The sequence below is a fragment of the Cricetulus griseus genome, chromosome 7 (assembly GCF_003668045.3).
Source record: "Cricetulus griseus strain 17A/GY chromosome 7, alternate assembly CriGri-PICRH-1.0, whole genome shotgun sequence".
Lineage (NCBI taxonomy): Eukaryota > Metazoa > Chordata > Mammalia > Rodentia > Cricetidae > Cricetulus > Cricetulus griseus.
In genome coordinates, this window is record NC_048600.1 from 106,465,418 (window position 1) to 106,484,937 (window position 19,520).

At 43.9% G+C, this 19,520-nt stretch overlaps 1 protein-coding gene and 1 pseudogene across 1 annotated transcript in view; both read left to right on the forward strand.

Moving 5' to 3' along the window:
* The window catches only part of Ca10 (carbonic anhydrase 10), a 491,194-nt gene that overhangs the window by 431,532 nt on the left and 40,142 nt on the right, over positions 1-19,520 (forward strand). The gene's annotated exons all lie outside the window — the stretch shown is intronic.
* Positions 1,764-2,754, forward strand: LOC103163914 (annotated as a pseudogene).

The window sequence follows — 19,520 nt, forward strand, 5'->3', positions numbered from 1 at the left end:
TTCATTTAACATATTTTGGGGAAGAGCTCCAGAACTATAAGAATAATTTCCAATGTGTTGGATCATCAAAACAGCTTGTGGTAATTTGTTCATAGCAGCCCTAAGAATCAAATGCATATAGTATACACATGGAGGCAAGTGGTACGGACCAAAGTGTATGGAAAGGGTGAGAAAGATAAGGAAGGACAAGAGAGAGAGATGCTGAGTAACAGAGACAGGCTTCGTTGAGAAGGTAGAAATCAGCAAAGGAGTGAAGCAAGCAGAAAATGGGATAAGAACCAGACAAATGGAGGAATCAGAAGCCCCACGTGGGGGTGGGAGGAGGGGAATGTATGATATTCATGGAACACTAAGGAAGCCAATGTAGCCAGAGACTGAGCCAGCAGAAGCAGGAAACAGCTAGAGAGGACCATGAGGCCAGTCCATGGGAGGTCTTGCACCATGGTTCTTTAGGCCAGAGTGCTTTGAGAAGATTCTTGATGTTGCAAGGATTCTATCAGAAATGTTGAGAATGTCCACCCTGACTGCTGCATTGAGGACCAGTGGAAAGATGGCAAGGACAGAAGCAGACAGAACTGCTAGGGAGCCACTGCTGCAGTCTAGCTAAGAGTGTTTCCTCGACAAGCACACCTTGTCGAGCCTTCCAAGGACACTCTGGTTAGCAGACAGAGTTGGCTCCCCCCACAGCATGAGGTGGCCTCCAAGCACACCACCCGAAGACCAGCCCCCTGTTCATAGCTCTGATGAAGATTTATGTTGAGGCATTGAAGAAAGGGGAGAAACTACCTTGCATGCCTTCCTGGGGTCTTTGCCTTAACTCTGATGGCTGCCTCCCAGGGATGCTGCAACAATCAAATGAGAGAACATCTGTGAAAGCATCGCTGAAAAGCATAAAGCACTGGATAAATGCAATTGATTGTAATTAATACTAATAACAGTCACCTTCTCTTCACCCGACAACTGTTAACCTATAAATACAGACAGACGCAATGTCTCATGAAGGGACGGGTCCCCATGTGGGGAGGAAACTGGCGTATACATCTGCTGTGGGGAGTTTTTCATTGAATCGATTTCACTGTGACAAGATTAGCGATGCTCTGTTGCCATGGGCCATCTGTTGGGTGGTGCAAGTAGCCTTGTCATGCAGAACTGGACCTTCGGAAAGAACAGGAGTCAGCCAATGTGCAATAAATTAAGTCATCTGCTTCTTCTCTAATGCTTTTTCTAAATGATGAATGGCTTTGTTTTCCTATGTTCAAGCAAGATGTCTTGGCTGAAGCTAAGCAAAAATTGTTGTAGGGAACCAGAAAAACACCTGCTGGTGCACAGGCATTTGCGTAACTTGGTAGAGTCAGGACTGCAAATGCCTCTGGCTGCAAGAAGAGGGAGGAAATTGGAAAATAATATGGAGGTTCCTAAAACATTCAAAATCGAAGTGCCCTATGATAAGAAAATTCTCTTCTAGGACTATACTCAAAGGAAATGAAATTTCCATTGTACCTCTGCTCATTGCAGAAATATTCACAATACCAAAGTCATTGTGAATTCAAACAGCCAAAATTTCTATTAATGCATGAGTGGATAGTGCACACGCGTGCGTGTGTACGTGCGTGCGTGCGTGCGTGCGAGGGTGTAAAAGGGAGGTGAGGGATACTTTTAAATTAAGTATCCCTTTAAAAATTAAGACCAGAGAGAGGTGAAGCAGATCCTAGGTGAGCCCTCCTTCCTTCCATCAGGCCCCTGTTTGGGTGCCCGCCTTCCCCATGGCTGGACATCTGGCTTCAGACTTCACCTTCTGACCACCACTAGGTGGCGATGATGAGTCAGGAGGGCTGGAGCTGGGCTGAACCCTCAGACCTGGCTAAGCTTCCAAGGGTCTCCAGATGGGCCTGGAATCGGACCAGGAGTTGGACCAGGCTCAGAGGTGTTGGGTATCTCCCCTTGCCCCCCCCTCCATATGAGTTCTGTGGGGGGATGGCATACTGTGGACATACTAATGCCCCAAGTTGGCCTGGAGACTTTGCAATCTGAGGGGCAGGCAGAAGCAGGAGTGGAGAGCAACTCAGAGGAGACCTCCCCTGCACCGTGTACTGCCCTCCCTAATGCGAAGAGGAAGGTGGAGAAGGTGGAACCAAGTCCCTAGGAGTCTCAGGACATGAAAGCCCTGCCAAAAGAATGAGAGTAGTTTGTGCCTTAGGGTACATCCAGGCCGATGTGGAGCTCACCCTGGGTGTTCTCCATAGGCGTTTAGCCAGACCACCACCACCTGCCACCTTGAAGCCCTGCAGCTTGGCTTCAAGAATAAGTGTCAGCTGCGGCTCCTGCTGAAGGGGTGGAGGAAGCCGACAACAATGAGAACCGTCAGGAGATGTGCAAGACGGAGACCCTGGTGCCGGCCGACAAGAGAAAGCCAACATCACTGAGAATCGTGTGAGGGGAACATGGAGAACATGTTTCTGCTATGCCCAAAGCCCATCCTGCCGCAGATCAGCATCATCGTGCAGCAGCTTGGGCTGAGGGGAATGTGGTCTTAGTGTGGTTCTGCAACCTGCGCCAGAAAGGCAAATGGTCAAGCATTGACTATTCCCGAGAGAAGAGTATAGAGCTGCAGGGTCTCCTTTCCTGGGGAGCGTGTGCGCAGTGGGAGGGATCCTTTCCTCTCGCCCAGGACTCCATGTCGGTGTCCCAGGCTATGAGATCCTCCACTTGCCTATGCTCTCTCTACTCTTCAATCCCTTTTCCTGGTTGGTCTAGAACTCACCATATGGACCAGCGTAGTCTCAAATTACAGCCATCTGCCTGCCTGTGCTTCAGTGCTGCTGGCTTGAAGGCATGTGCCACCACCACATCTGGTCCTTTTGTGTTTTTGTTTTTGTTTTTCTTCATGTGTCCCAGGCTTTTTTATTTAAGAACAAACTGATGAGTGTCGGGCTCACGATCAACAGCGTCACTGAATTTCATCCCTCCAAACCCTTTTTGTGCTTCCCATCCCTCCTCAGTAAAGGAACTTAAACCCCAAAGCTGTGGTGGCTCCAGGTTCTCCTTGTCTACCTCTTTTCCCTTGCCTCAGCTCACCTCATCCCCAGGGAAGGCTGGTGCCTCAGTTTGAAAGCATGGGAGAGCCTAGAGCAGTGACAGGAACAGAAGGAAAAGCCTCACCCTCAGGCAAAGGAAGTCAAGAGTAGAGCGAGTGGGGGTTGCATAGCCTGGGGAACAGAAAAGGGGCTCTGGGGGCAGAAGAAAAGATATAGTTCCCCCTCCCCTGGAAAGGAGACCCTGCAGCGCCATACTCTTCTCATTGGGAATAGTCAGTGCTGGACCATTTGCTCTCCTGGCACAGGTAAAAAGAACCACACTAAGACCACATTCCCCTCAGCCCAAGCTGCTTGGTGATGATGCTGAGTGCTCAGGCTATTTCACTACAAGGTACAGATGCAGAATGTAGGACAAGGGAGAGGGGGTGTTTTCTGTGCGCCTGGGAGAGCATCAGGGACAGCAGTCAGAATAACAGTGGTCTGGGCAGCATCTTCTGTGTCTGTCACAGTGGTAAGAAGCAAATTCCTTGATGTAAAGACATCATCTACTGAGACACAGCAGGGGACACCACCCTGTGACTTCAAGTACTTGGGGCTGCTGCAGATCTGAATTGGAGAACAGGAGTGACAGGTCACATGGTCCCTTGGGTAAGGGGAATGCTCACACATGACTGAGGAAGACATGGTGATTATGTGAAGGGGCTGGCCTTCTGCAGGTGATCAGGACTGAAAATGAAACTGAAGGGTTTATTTTATTTATTACTCCAGGATGAAGTAGCTCCAGGGATAGCCAGCTTCCAATAATAATGGCTAGGTTTTATTATCTGCCTACAATATTCAAAGCACTGGATTAAGTTATTTCATTCATACATGCATGCATTGACTTATTTATGGGTTTATTCACTCAGCAGCTGTTGTGTTCTGTGGGTTAGCCTGTTAGTCACCTGAAACACCTCAGTGTAAGCAATCAAATAGCTTGGCCCTCCTTTACCTTACATTCTAGCAGTAGAAGCCTAGATAAAGGATAAATAAAAACATATCTGGCAAGCAGGGAGATGGTAATTACTGTATAAATTATAAAAGCACAGTGAGGGCTAACACTAACAGCAAAAGTAAAGGTGCAGGAAAGTACCCATGAGGGCCACAACTCAAAAAGCTGAGCCATGGGCATCTAAGGGTGAGATATTTGAAAACACAGAAGAGCCAGCGCAAAAGTCCCTGAGGGAATGCTTGCCAACAAAGGGCCAGAAAAGCCATGCCAGTGAAGAAGAAAATGTCCTGGTGAGGGAATCACAGACTATACCCGCAAAGAACAAGCATCCAGACAGTGGAGAACGGCACAGGTTTGGTCTGTACAATAGACAGAAATACACACATGTATGTGTCCCACCTTTACAACTAAGAAGATGGGAGCAGAGCATGTCATTTTCCTGTGTGGATGTCACATGTAAGTGATGGAAACCCCAGCTCTAATGTGATGTTTTCTCCACTAAATCCACTGGTTACTTACCCACACACAGACATTGAAATCAAGCTCATTTGGTTTGCTAAACTGTTCCTCGTGGCTAAAAGGAGCACAGGTACACATGCTCTTAGATCATGTTTTTAAAGCCACATTTTCTTGCTAAACACTGCTCTTGGTTGGGGCCTCTTCCCTTAGCAGCATCTCAAAGAGGCTAATGCCAATAGGAAAGGCAGGGTGCTGAAAGTGCCAAGAATTCACAGAAAAGATAGTCTCTTCTATAAATGGCATTTGGTCAACTCGATATTCACATGCAGAAGAATGAAAGAATTGCTCACATCACACTCAAAAAGCAACTGTAGATGTACTAAACATTCAAACAGAAAGCCTGGAACTGTAAAACTGCTAGGAGAAAATAAAGAGGAGAATTTGCAAGCTATTGGTATGGGCATTTTTTTTTTAAGACACGAATCGGAAGGTAGAGGCAATGAAAGCAAGAATAGAAGAAAAGGGACTGTATCTACAAAGCCACAGAAGCAAGCAACAGGATAATTGATCACTGACAATCAAGTGATATCTACAAAAAGAAGTTGTGCTGGCTAGGTTTCGGAATCAATCATCTGAGAGGAGGGAACCTCAATTGAGAAAAATGACCCCATAAGATTAGGCCGTATGTAATCCTATAGAGCATTTTTCTTAAATTGTGAGTGATGTGGGAGGGCCCAGTACATTGTGGGTGGTGCCACTTTTGGGCAGGAGTTCCTGGGTGCTATAAGAAAGCAAGCTGAGTAAGGCATGTGGAGCAAGCCTGTAATCAATGCTCCTCCGTGGCCTCTGCATCCACTCTTGTCTCCAGGTTCCCACTCGGTTTGAGTTCCTGGGCTTCCCTTTAATGCAATGAGATTTGGGACATAGAAGCCAAATAAACCCTTTCCTCCCCAAATTTCTTTGGTTGTGATGTTTAATCACAACAGTATTAACCATACTCAGGCAAAGAATGATACCCAACGTACATAAGAAACTCAATACTAAGAAAAGAAGTAATCCATTTAAAAATGATCAACGCACCTGAAAATATGTTTCTCAAAAGAAAACATAAATTTTCTAAGGAGTTCCCGTACTGTTTTCCACAATGACCATATTAATCTACATTCTCACCAATGATATTCCATGCTTTCCTTTTCTCCATATCTTAAGCAACATGTTTTTTACCTTTCACATGTTTGAGGATAGTCATTCCAATAGGTTGGTTTTAGTTTGCGTCTCTTTGATGATTGGTGATGCTGAGTGTTTTCTCATGTATCTCTTGGCCAAAGGATGTAAAATTTCAGTCATTAAGAAGATTAGTCAAGAGATCTGTGTTGCAGCAAGATGATGGTAATTAATAACTTGAACTATAGTCTAGATATTTATGAGAATAGATTTTAAGTATTCTCATAACAAAAATATCTGTGAATTCATGAAAATGTTAGATGGGTTCAGACATTATACAATATATATTTCAAAACTTCTTATAGAAGATAAGCATATATACTTTTAGCAGTTTAAAATTAATAACTTTACAATAATTAAAAAGAAGAATGAAGGAAAGAAGGGAGGGTTGGAAGATAAGAAAAGGAGAGAGAAGATGCTTCAGAGAGGAAGGAAGGCAGGAAAAATGAGAGGAGGGAAGGTGGGCATAGTCCCTGGGCACCATAAAGAATACAAAGGTGAGAATAGCTCAGGGGGCACTCACTGAATGTCCCTGCCTACATGCTGAACACTGTCCCTGGCACATATAATGGGGAGTTTTCTGGCACAGAGGCCATATTCTCCTTCCTTTCACATCATTTTCTCATGTATCTTTGAATTCATCACTATTTCAAAGTATAACATTCTCAAAGTAGAAATAAGGGCACATGGTTCATCCACTTCATATATATGCTATTTCCAAACATGGCTTTCCCTGATAAAGTCATTCACTCAATCAAAGGTTACTAGGGACACATGGATGCCATGGAAAGAGAATGGCCCTTGCACTCAGATGACCCTGGACTGGACTGTGGCCTCTCTGTTATCAATCCATGCTTTGTAAAGAGTTTAGCACAGTGGTTTCTATAGCAGGTGGTAAATGGATATTATTTTTTGATTGTAGTTTCTGTGCTTCAAGAACTCTACCAGATCTTGAGAGCTGGAGTAAGTGAGCCAGTGTCCTCTCCATTAAGGGCTCATTATCCATGCAAAGGATGTGATACTATGATTGAAAGTATAGTTTTTAAGTGAGATGTCTGGACTGGAGTCCCATCTTTGCCAGACTTAACCTTTCTGTGTCTCTTTTGATTTTTACTTCATAAAATTAAAATGATAACTGGCACCTGTTTTGTAGACCTAGTATGAGAATTGTTACAAGTGTTGTAACAGCACCAGACCTAGAGTAAAGGCTGAATAAATATACAACATGACTTTATATGAAGAGTGGAGTGCAAGTAACTAATAATGTATAGTGGAGTGTACTTTAACAGAGGGAATACATGAACAAAAGAGGAGAAGATCACCTCCCTGGGGGTGCTCAAGAAAAGTATCACAGAAGAGTACTTTTGCAAGCACGTGAGAAAAGGTTGCAATTCAAATAAAAATATAATGGTTCTTCAAAGTCATAAAGACCTGAACCCATCCATAACAGCAGTGTAAAACAAAGCATTGTAGCAGTGATGTGCTACAGCTCATGGCAGTCCCAAACACAGGTGTCACCCCATTTATCCCCAGTAACAGCCTGAGAGACAGGGATGGACATTGTTCCCACTGCACAGATAAGAAAGACAGAACTCAGATTCCACTGTGTGAGATGCAGCCATTGGGGTTTTCTTAAGCAGAAGTATGACATCATCCTTTTGGAAACCAGAAGAAGGGACATAGGAGAAGTCAATATAATCAAAGATGGATTAAGAAGTGCAGTGATGGGTGTTGGTTTGAGTACGCATGCTGCGTACTCAAAGATGATCCGTAGTCCGTAAGGCTTTCTTTATTCAGATGAACAGCAGCCAAACGCAAGCCAGAGCGTGCCCAGAGGCCGCAAGCTAGTGTGGCCAGAGAGAAGGGGTATCCACGTGTTCGTTCGTGGCCTCTTAAGAATTTTCTCCGAGTCATCTTCGACCTCCCCTAACCACGCCCTCATGGGTGTGGCCAGGCACACCTGTAGGGGCTACTAGGAGGCGGGGCTACAGTGTCTCCCTACAGTGATGCTTAGCTGTTTTAAAGTTAGGGGTGGAAAATTTGCTACTAGCTATGAAATAGATGGTGAGAGAAAAATGACAGAAGTAGAATCGGTCTTGGGTTTGGGACTTGAGCAGGTGAAATGAGAAGACTGTGAGGGCCAGGTGTGGAGTCCATAATCAAGTTTGTTTGGTCATATTCAATTTGAGACAAATCATACTGCTGACTGGAGCAGGCAGGAGGCATGTGAGTTATTTTTCTCGACACTATGGCAAAATACTTGATGGAGACAATTTAAGGGGAGAGAGAGATTGATTTACTTTGGCTTACAGTTCTAAGAGACTCAGTCCACCATGGTAGAGATGATATGGTGGCTGGAGTGGTTCTGTCCACTGGGTAGTGAGAAGGGGGTGACAAGAGTGACTTTTTCAATCTTGATGAATGAAGAAGTAGAGAGCTCAAGTGGAACTGGAGAGGATATGACCCCAGAAAGCTTGACGCCCCCCCAGAAATCCACTTCTGTTAATTAGGCCACAGATAATAAAGGTTCAACAACCTCCCAAAAACAGTACCACCAGGGAGAGCCAGGTGTTCACACATATGAACCAGCAGGAAACATTTCACATACAAACACTAACAAGAGGCTAGGAGCATAAACACATCCAACAACTAGTCTCAGACTTCATCACTCATTGGAATGGCCTAGAGAGGTAGAACTAAGGCCTGGGACATACACATGCAAATATGTACATTCATACACACAGTACTAAAACGTAGAAAACTTTGAGTCCCACTGTATTAGTTTGCTTTCAATTGTTGTGATAAAACACAATGACCAAAACAACTTGGAGATTTATTTCTGCTTTACAACTCCCAGTTCACAGCACATGATTGAGAGAAGTCAGGACAAGAACTCAAGAAGGAACCTGGAGACAGGAACCAAAGCAGAGGCCATGGAGTAATGCTGCTTACTGGCTTGCTCCCTAAGGCTTGCTCAGCCTGCTTTATTACACTATCCAGTACTATCTGCCCAGGGATGGCACTACCCCAATGAGCAAGGCCCATTCGCTCAATCATTAATCAAGAAGACATTTTCTCTGCCCAGATAGCTATAGTTGGTGTCAAGTTGACAAAAAACCTAACTGGAACATCCACTGCCCTGTTTCTAGGGAGAAGATAAGCCAATTTCTCATTTAGGAGATCATCAAAGTTTAGGCGCTATTCAAAGACACAGGAGTGAGGCAGGCAGATAGATCAGTTGGAGGAGTGTCTACAGCAGGAGGATTAGAGTTCAATCCCCAGTACACACACTGAAAAGTCCAATATGGTAACCTAAGTTTGTAATCCCAGCTTGACAGAAACCAGGACATACAGATCTTTGGGGCTCATCAGCCAGTTTACCTAGCCTAATCAGCAAGCCCCAGGTTTACAGAAGAAATCTGTTACTTCAAAATATTACTTGAAGGTGGACAGTAAGGAGAGATACACAGAGTTGAACTCTGGGTTCCATACTTACACTCATCCACTCATACATGAGCACGCGCACACACACACACACACACACACACACACACACACACACACACACACACACACACACAAGACAAAGGACGATTGAGATTCTCTGTCAAGAACATGGGGCTGGAGAAGAGAAAAGTCAAAGCCTTGGGTACCTCTGAGTACAGGACACTCACAAGCCCTGGGGAACCTGAATATCTGGAGACTGAATAAAGAAGCTTCTAGCAAAGAGGACTGAGACATGGTGGCCAAAGCCATTCCATTCCTCTCTGTGTAATACTGGATGCCTGCAAGACCAGGATTCACTTGAAATTCTCTATCCTCTGGATCTCTCTCTCTCTCTCTCTCTCTCTCTCTCTCTCTCTCTCTCTCTCTCTCTCTCTCCCTCTCTCTCTCTCTCTCTCTCTCTCTCTGTGTATTGTCTTTATATCTCTCCCTCTCTTCTCTCTCCCTCCCTCCCTTTCTCCATCCCTTTTGCTCTCTCTCAGCTGCTTGGCTACTGCTCAGGCCCATTCCTACTCCCTGGTCAGTGGAATGCAAATCAATTCATTTAGCAGCTGTTCCTCCTTCTGATTGTTTGTTCCAATACCTATTATTCCACATTTGTCCATATTAAACTGCATTTTATCATCCATTATCCCAACTCTTTCAATGATCTGGGCCCCTCTGCATTTGATTGCAAGGCTCAATGATTTGTGGTGCCTGCAAAAGCTGTCATGTGCAGATTTGAAATCCGTCTTGCAGGGCTATTACGTGGGTCATTAGCATCCATAACACCGAGTGGTTGTACCTTGTAGCTCTGCAGCGAGAAAAAGAAGAGATGAGAAAAGGAGGACGTGCAGTATGTTAGCATTCCCAGAAGACACCCCAGCACCACCCCCATCCTGCCATCAAGCCTTCCCCTCTTGTCACACACTGACACTAAGAGGTTGTCTCAAATGATCCTCAGGCTCCGACTTGGAGTGTTCACTCCACCCTCCTGGCGTTCATAGCCCACAGACATCTCAATAATTTAACAAAGTACCCACAGTATCTTGCCTCTGGCTGTTCTCATCAAGCTGCATGTGTTTCTCCAATCATCTGTGACCCAGATGTAAGGGACATTTCTAGAGACCCAACATATCTTGACATTGTTTTTGCACTTGAGTCTCCAGGGAACCTTCCTCCTATCAGTGCCTCTCAAAGTTTCCCTTCAACCCATATGTGAAATGTAAAGTGCTATTTATGAAGAACTCCACTCCCACCCTTCCCAGTCTCCACCCCCAGGTGCCCAGATGGTCCCTACTCCCGTGTGTGTGTGTGTGTGTGTGTGTGTGTGTGTGTGTGTGTTCTTATGTGTACAGGTATACATGCTAATGTTTATGTGGAGGCCAGAGGAGAATCTCATGTGTTGTTCCTCAGGCACCATCCATCATTTTTTTAAGACCCGATACTCCCACCAGCCTGGAACTGTAGGCTATGCTGGCTGGCCACAGAGCACTAGGGATCCACCTGTCTCCACTTCCCTAACTCTGGGATTACAAGTACAAACCACCCCCACCCCTATTTTTGTTTTTGATTGTCAACTCTGGGGATCACATGCAGGCCTGCCTGCATGCTTGTACAGCAAACACATTACTAATGTGGCCATTTCCCCCAGACCCTCCTCCTTTTAATGAGAGTTCATTTCACTATTTTCCACTTACACTTCTAAATACTGGAAGGCATCATAAACCCTTGTGGGAATCCTGGAAAAATAAGTAACCAAACAATCCCTATTTACCTTCTCTAGGTCAGGTGCAGGGACATGCATCCTCGGCACTGAGGTCTGGGGATATACAAATATAAATAAGCACTCTGATCTCACAGTGAGCAAATTAATAATAAGGATGAGATTTAAAGATACTTGTTCAATTCTACCATTTTGAAGCCTGTCCTTCATATTCTCTTTATTCCTCAGATGTCCCAGACAGTCTCTCCAGCCTGGACAATGTCAGCCTCCACAGAGCCTTTGGGAGTATGTGGGCCTGTTGCAGGAATGACTTGGGGCAGAGACTAGTAGTTAGTTGCTAGTAAGGCACTGGACATCCTGTAGGGCACCATACTGTCCTTTCATTTGATAAACATGGAATGAGGGGGGTGCCCTGGTTTTACACGATTGCTCCAACATATCCCTGTGGCTTAAAACACATACTCCTTATCCTATGATGCCAGGGATTAGAAAGTCAAAGAGGGCTTCGTGAGGCTAATGTTAGAGGTTAGGAGGGACCCCTGATTTTGTAGGGAGGCTGCAGGGGGAAGAACCCATCAAATCTAACAATGGAAAGCTGGACTTTGCAGCACTACGTCTACCTTTGCCATCATGACTGCCCTCCAACCTTCCTTTCTCACTTAAAATGATGCTTGTGATTACATTGAGCTCAACCAGATAATCCCATCTCAACATCTTGGATAACATCTGAAAAATTATTTCACCCCGTGTAAAACAGCACACACATCGGTTCCAGGCATTAAGAGGTGAACCTCATTAAGGAGCCATTATTCTGGCTGCCACCCAGTGGCTATTCCCGAGTCTGATTGGTGCACTGATGGTATAGGCACTAGAGGGCGCCATCATGTGCTATCGATTACTCCTGGTAAACAGTTACCCAAACTCCCAAGTTTCTTACATCAACTGATAGGAAGCACTTTTCCTACTTACTTAATCTGTCAATAAACACAATATCTTTACATCCACTACTCAATGGTGAACAATCCAAAAGTGAAGAAAACACAAGGTGAGAGTTTGCATATTAGAGAGAGAGAGAGATTACACAGATAATTGGGCATCAGTTCCATCAGGACTTGGTAATATTAAGACTTCGCCAGCAGCCTCCCCATTTGCAAACATTTCATATATCCATTATCTCATTCCATCACAAGGAATTGGGAGGAACTGAAATATCACTTTTATTACCGTTTTACAGATGAAAACACTGTGACCAGTAAGGCTTTGCTAGCCTAGCCAAAGTTGCAGAATTGATGAACCTCAGAGCTGTGTAGCTCAGGTCCTTGGAGACCAGTACCAGCAGTTCTGCTTTCTCCAGTGTACTGGTTCTGGTCTCTGAGGAGCCCAATGCAAAGCAGAGAGCAACTTCCAGCCCATTGCATTTGAGCCTTAATTGAACCTGCCATTTCTACAGAGACAGCGGGAAGCCATATATATGCAGAGGTCAGACAATCCCAGACTCCATGTCTATAACTTGGGACTGCTGATTTATGGTTTAATGAAGTGTTTTCCAAACTAACCTGATCCATTAGAAACCTCTAAGGTAATGGTCTAAAAAATTACAAATTTTTTTGTTTTCCCAAACCATGGATTCAATAGTTTTGAGGGTAGAACAAAGATACTCAGATTTGTGACCAGTATACCCAGTAGTTTATATAAACAGGCAAACTTTGGAAATAACTGGTCACAAAAGTTTTGCATGACTCAAGTGGATGTACTGTCAACCTGGCCCTGCTCTGCCCTTTTTCATGCTGGCTTTGTGTTCTCCCCATTTTTATGTTTTTTTCATTCATTTATTCCCAATTATTGTCTCTTCTCTTCCACAGAACTACAAAACTCTCTCAAAGAGAACATGGTCTTGGCTGGGATGGGCCGAGCCTTGGGTGGTGATGAGTTAATCTAATTAATCTTTATCAATAAAGAATCAGGAGTTAGATAATGGGGTAAGAACCTGAAAGATCAGAGAAGCAGGGAGCAGACACCAGTCTCCTCCTACCTCTACAATTCCTCTGTCCAAAAAGGACTGAGTTCCTCTTTCTGCCCCCTTTACTACTTCCTGTCTCCTCTCTGTCTATAGTCCTCCAAACCTCAATGGCTAATTTAGGTCAGCTAGTGACTAGCTCCAACCTCTGATCTAAGCAAGCTTTATTTGTCAGAACAAAATCAAAATATCACACAACAGAGTGGTGTCAGTAAATGATAGCTTAAGGAAGAATCCAGTGAGCTTCTTAAATCCCCTGCATTGAGCAGCTGTATTTCACTGTACCCTTTCACCTTTATCCAGGAAGCAAAAGTCCAATGCATTTATTTTCCGTATCAGCTGATTTATAAAATGTGCCTCCTGTCTAGAGCTTGGAGTGAATTACACTCATATAAACATGATCAGTCTCATCAACCAAACAGTGGCCCCTGAGATATTTCCTAGCCTAGCAAGGAGGTCTTTTATTAAGCTGATGGGTTCAGCTGTGCAGTGACCCAGCTTTCAGAATAAATACCACATAATCCACCCAGATTCTCATTTTATCAGTTCAGCTGCCCAGTCACATATTTCCAAAGATCCTATAGCACCCCATCAGACAGTTGGGGCAATCTGTCTACTGGATGGCTAGAGTCTTCAGAACCTTCTCCTCTTGATACAACTCTGCAAAATGTAGGCTGTTGGTCAGGCAAGATGGCTCAGTGAGTAAAATACTTGCCATGTGATCATAAGGACTTCAGTTTGAATCCCCAGAGCCCAAACAAAGCTGGGTACAGTAATATGCACCTATAATTCTAGTGTTGCTGTGGCACGGTGGGCAGTGGAGACAGGAGAATCCCCAGAAGCTCATGAGCCAGCTAACCTTGTGAATATAGTGATGGAAAATGAGAATGTGTCTCAGACAAGGTAGAAGAAGCTGAAGACAATACCCAGGATTGTATTCTGACATCCGCATGCATGTGTGCTCATTCATATAGAAGAACATGAATGAACAAACACACAGAAAGAAAGAAAGAAAGAAAGAAAGAAAGAAAGAAAGAGAGAGAGAGAGAGAGAGAGAGAGAGAGAAAGAAAGAAAGAAAGAAAGAAAGAAAGAAAGAAAGAAAGAAAGAAAGAAAGAAAGGGACAGAAGGAAAGGAAGGAGGGAAGGAGAGGGGAAAGGAGGAAGGGAAGGGATGAGAAGAAGGAATGAAGGAGAAAGAGAAAGAGTGGGGGGGGAGAGAACAAGAGAAAGCAGGCTGTCCACTCCAGAATAACAGGAGCTATGTCACATTTCAATCTGTCCCCAGGACCCAGTGTCATCCCTGGCATTGAGAGAACAGCTGGTGCATTGTGCTACTTACAGATCGCAGAATTGGGAGGTTTATAGTTTGAGATTTTTGCTTAGACAAAACACAAAGCAATTTTATGGTTTGCCCTTCATCCAAAGAAGTCTCTGCTTATTTTTCTCCCATTGTAAGCCCAGAGATTATCAGTCAAGGGTAAGAATATTGCCCCAACAGACATTTGGCAATAGCTGGACACAGTCTGAGTTATAATGATTAGGGATGATGGGGAGAGCTGGAGTAGGTACCAACAATGCCAGCAAAAGTCCTGCAGCACACAAGATAGCAGTCACCACTAAGACCTCACATACCCCTAAATGTCAACAGGGCCAAGGATGAGAAGACCCACTTAGCTAAACCATTGACACACTTAGCTAAAAATTTGTTCCTTTTTAATTTCTGAGATTGTCTATGAATGGAGCACTCTGGCAGCAAAACATCACTTTGTGTTCACTGATGCAAAGAGAAAATGACACACTTCTTGACATCACTATGGGTTTCACACACATGCTCGCAATCAGTCCTTACAGCCATCCTTTATTACAATCGTTTTTGCAAGCTAGACAGTGAAAGTTAAGAATATATCAATAGCTTGTCCATGTTGCCCAGTAAAGATGAGACATGGGTGAAGTCATACCCTGCTCTTTCTGACTCCAAAACTGGCCATTTAACTGTGCAGATTAAGACTGGAAAGTATTCTAGAGTAAATTATAGTCAATATCACCACACACACACACACACACACACACACACACACACACACACACACACACACACACAAATACCACCTTTCATAGACATTTTCAGTATCCTGAAGCATAAATTCTCTTTGTATTTGTACAGTACTCTAATACATAGTACATAGCTTTCTTGGGATGTGGGAAAAAAGCAAGTCTTTTATTTAAGCCCACTATTCATGCCAGTATACAGTCTTGCTTGGTCTCCCTTCATCAGTATCAAAGTGGCTTATATCCTTCCATCTTCTAGTTCATCAGTCCCTGGTAATTGTGTATCACCAAAGAGTCCCCAACATAAGCTTGTTAGTGCAGGTACTGTTGACTCCTAAGAGAGGCCATTCAACCTTAAGCAGCACTACAGCCTTCAGTATCTCGCAGCAAATCTCTCAGCATCCCTGACCCCTGACCCGTAGTATCAGGAGACATTCCTCTGCTACTATGACAACACAAAATACTGGGACACATACCCATATATGTCCCCAGAGAGTAGTGTCACTCCCCAACTTTAGGAACCACTAGGTACCAAGCTATCATTCATGTTACACATTTTGGTGTCATATCTGGGCTTCTTCATTACTCCAGGGACACAGCTGACCCACCCTTTTCCAGTCAGGACTGAGGTTGGTTTGTGCTGGGACATTTCTCCTTCCCCATTCACGGGGAAGCTTTAAGGATGTTTCCCGGCAGCCTCCATGAGAGGGATGGCTGCCTAGAGGCTTCCACACTGAGATCTGGGATCATACTACCTGCTTTCCTGCTGCCTATGCAGCTACTGAGTTTCTCTCCTCCCCCCAAAACAGCCTTTCAGATCCCACCCAGGCTGTGCTGCTGAGATGCCCCTCATCCTTGAGTGGCCCAGCAGGAAGTGGTCTTTCCCTGTCCCTTGAAATCCAGCATAACTTTATACCAAGCATAGACAAACTTTTACCTGCCTGTGAGGAGCTATGCAGTATTTCAGAATTTGTCAAGAGCATTGGTTCTAGTTGCAACTAGTCCTCCCTGACTTGGAAATAGCAAAGCTGCCATAGACAGCATGGGAGTGGATGGTGTGAACTGACCCACAGACATAGTTAAGGATGCTGACATTCGAATCGTCTATATTTTTTAGATGGCATGCAAATGCATCCTCTTGTTCAATGTTGGAGGGTATTTCCCACCCATTTAAAATGTGGTTTTAGTGGCAAAAAGCAGAAGACATTGTGTGAGAGTAAGAATCTGAAGAGACCATATTTTCAAGATAAGCATGAAGTAAAGAGGGTGAATTAGTATAGGGCAAGACTATGTTATTTCAAAGCTCAATAATATACCTCTTTCAGCAAGGCTGTACCTCCTAAAGCTCCTCCCCAAAGTGCTACCACCTGAGAATGCAGAAGTTTCTCATCTCCACTTATATGCTGACATGCATTAATTACTTTTTCTTCTGCCAGATTTAAAGTGCACAGTCTTATATTAAGGTCCTTGATCTATTTGGGGTTTACATAGTTATACTCTTCTGTATGAACACATCAGTTTTCCTAATACCAGTTGTTAAATATAATGTCTTTTTTTCCAATGTGTGGTGTTTAGGAGCCTCCTTACAAAGAAATATAAGCCCATAATGCATGGATTCTAATCTGTGTATTCTATTATTTTCCATTGATCTATGTGTCTGCTTTTATGCCAGTACCATACTATTTTCATTAGGTTTGCTCTGTGCTATAACTTGAGATTGGGTATGATATTTCCTCTAGTATGAGTAAACATTTTTAAACTTTAAAAAAATGTAATTTTAGGACCGGGCATATGGCTCAGGTGGAGAGAAGCCTGCCTTATATGCGCAGAGACCTGGGTTTGATCCCCAGCATCACACAATCCAGGCATGCTTAATGTCTCTAATCTCAGCTCTTAGGGAGTAGAGGCAAGAGCATCACAAGTTCAAAATCATTTATTTTATGCCCTTGGGCTGGCCTCTCAGGAGAGCTTGCTTGTATCTTTTCCCTTGTGTTTCTCTTGTCCTCATTCAGCCATTCCTGTGGCCATGTCTCACATGCTCTCCTGTCTCCACCTGAAATCCCTGGCCAGCCAGGCTAGGTTTATAAGCATGTACACATCCTTGCCTTAACTTCCCCATGGGGACTGAGCAGTTTCAGATATGACAAAAAGAAACCCTTTTTAAATGATTGTGCTCTTCAAGGATACTTGTGTCAGTCATAGAGAGTCTATCTTTCACCTATTTGCTCTTTAAGTGTTTATGTTAATAATTGATGAAAAATGAATCACTTTAATGTGAAGAGCTTCATGGAACATGGTACATTCGCAAGGCTGTGCAGTTTCCATCTTTATCTAGTTCCAAAACTTTCACTATCCCCCTCCAAAACTATGTCTATTAAACAGTTACTCAGTACCTCTCCATTTCCCAGCCGATGTCACCACTATCCTGATTTCTGTCTTTGTGATTTTAAGCTATGGCAAGCATCTTGCAGACATGGAATTCTAAGACTTTCACCTTTTGGATTTGGCTTCTTTCACTTATAACATGATGCTTTCACGGTTCTTCCAATTTTAGCATGTCTTGGTGCTTTATTCCTTTTTATAGTTTAATAATTTTCTATCGACAATACTGTGCTGATTAGAGATGTTTAGGTTTGGTTTTTGTTTACTTGTTTGTCAAGATAAGGTCATCTGGGAAGAGGGAATGTCTAGAAAATGCCTCCATCAGATTGGCTTGTGGGTAAGTCTGTGGGGGTCTTTTCTTTTTTTTCCTTTTAATCTTACTATATTTATTATTATTAAATTGTAAAAGTATGCCATCATTTATAGGGGGTCTTTTCTTGATGGATGATTGCTGCGAGCAACTTGATGCCTGGGCAGGAGGTCCTGGATTGTACAAAAAGCAGGGAGGGCAAACCACGAAGAGTCAACCAGGAAGAAGCTTTTCTCCATGGTTCTTGCTCTGCTCCTGCCCTGAATTTCCTCCATGGTGGACTGTGATTGGAATGCCAGATTAAACCCATTCCTCCACCACCACCCCTGCCCTCGAGATTTTTAGTCACAGAGTTCACCACAGCAGTTGAGCTATCTAACTAGTACACATATTACCTGTCTATGCATTCTCTCTATACTGGGCGTTTGGGTTGTTTCTCCTTTGGGATGCTGAGACCAATGCTGCCCTGAGCATGACTGGACAAGCTTTTGTTGTATTAACTACTCTTGTCCTTTGGGATGCATACATTTGGACTGAGGAGTTGTTGAGTTGTATGTCAGTTCTGTTTACCTTTTTGAAGAACTGCCAAATTGTTTTCCTTCATTTTTTAATTGAGCTCTTACCTTCAGCAGGCACTGTACTAAAGCACTGACAGCATAATGCAGTGGATACATGATATGTGTTTAGAGACAGGAGAAAGCAGAGGACCTTAAGTCAATTAAGGAGTTTTTAAGAATTTGTGATATTTCCAGCCCCACAGTCCCTCTCAATTTCTCTTGGTCTCTGCATCACACCTTAACTGTCTGCATGCATCTTTTTGTGTACTTCTTTTTTATTGGGGGATGGAGACAAGAGGAGAAAGGGGTAGGACCATGGAGAGTTCCCACACGCAGCTCTAGTAATGGTTACTAGCAACTACTATTGATGGTGCAAATGCTATTCTATAAAATAGGAATTATTACTCATTTTGCAGGTTTGGTATGGAAATTTTGCAAAATTAAAAGTAATATTCAGGTTCAACTGGCAGAATCAGGATGTAAGTCCCAGGGTGTTTGACATTGTCTTTCAACACACCAACATAGTGCTACTTGTTGACCAGCAGAGACGTGAAAGGCTGCAAACAAACACCATGTAGCCAGTGCCATGGTGTCTCTGGGCTATTGGAGAACACAGGGGGCTCATTGATGGTAAGGAATCCTATGATAGACCTATCCCTGCAGGTTGACTTGGGCCCTAAGCCCATGTCTTGGAATTACTGGAAAAAAAAAACAAATCCTAGGTTATTCATCATTAATGAGCGGAGAGCCTATGACATGATATTGGACAGAGGCAACCCACCGCCCGACACTTGTAAATGTCACCTCTGTAAGCAAAGTGGTGTGCACACATTCCTAAAAGAAAAGCATGCTGCATAAGATGCATTTTCTGTAAGTTACAGTAGATTCAAGTCTGTCCTCTGAACACAGTATCTCTCTCAAATCAGAAAATCCATGAGCCACAGAGTGCGAGAGAGATACTTTGTTTAGAGATTTGAACCGAGAGTGGGAGCCTGCACTCAGAACCAGCCCAGAGCTCTGCAAGTTTCAGTGGGCCTCAGAAATACTGGGAGACCTTTAAAACAAGCCCCTAGAAGGGCTGATGCAGTCAGCCAGAGCCCTGGAATTTCCAGTTTTCATCAGCTCCCAGGTGACACACAAGCGGACATCACCATGCTGGGGTGGAGAGAGTGGCGGCCAGAGTGTGTACCTGAAAGGCAACTGTGCAAATTCCCAAAGACTCCCTGAACTTCTTCTGTCCCTCTGGCATCCTCCTCCCTCTGAAACTGTGGTGCACACATACATTG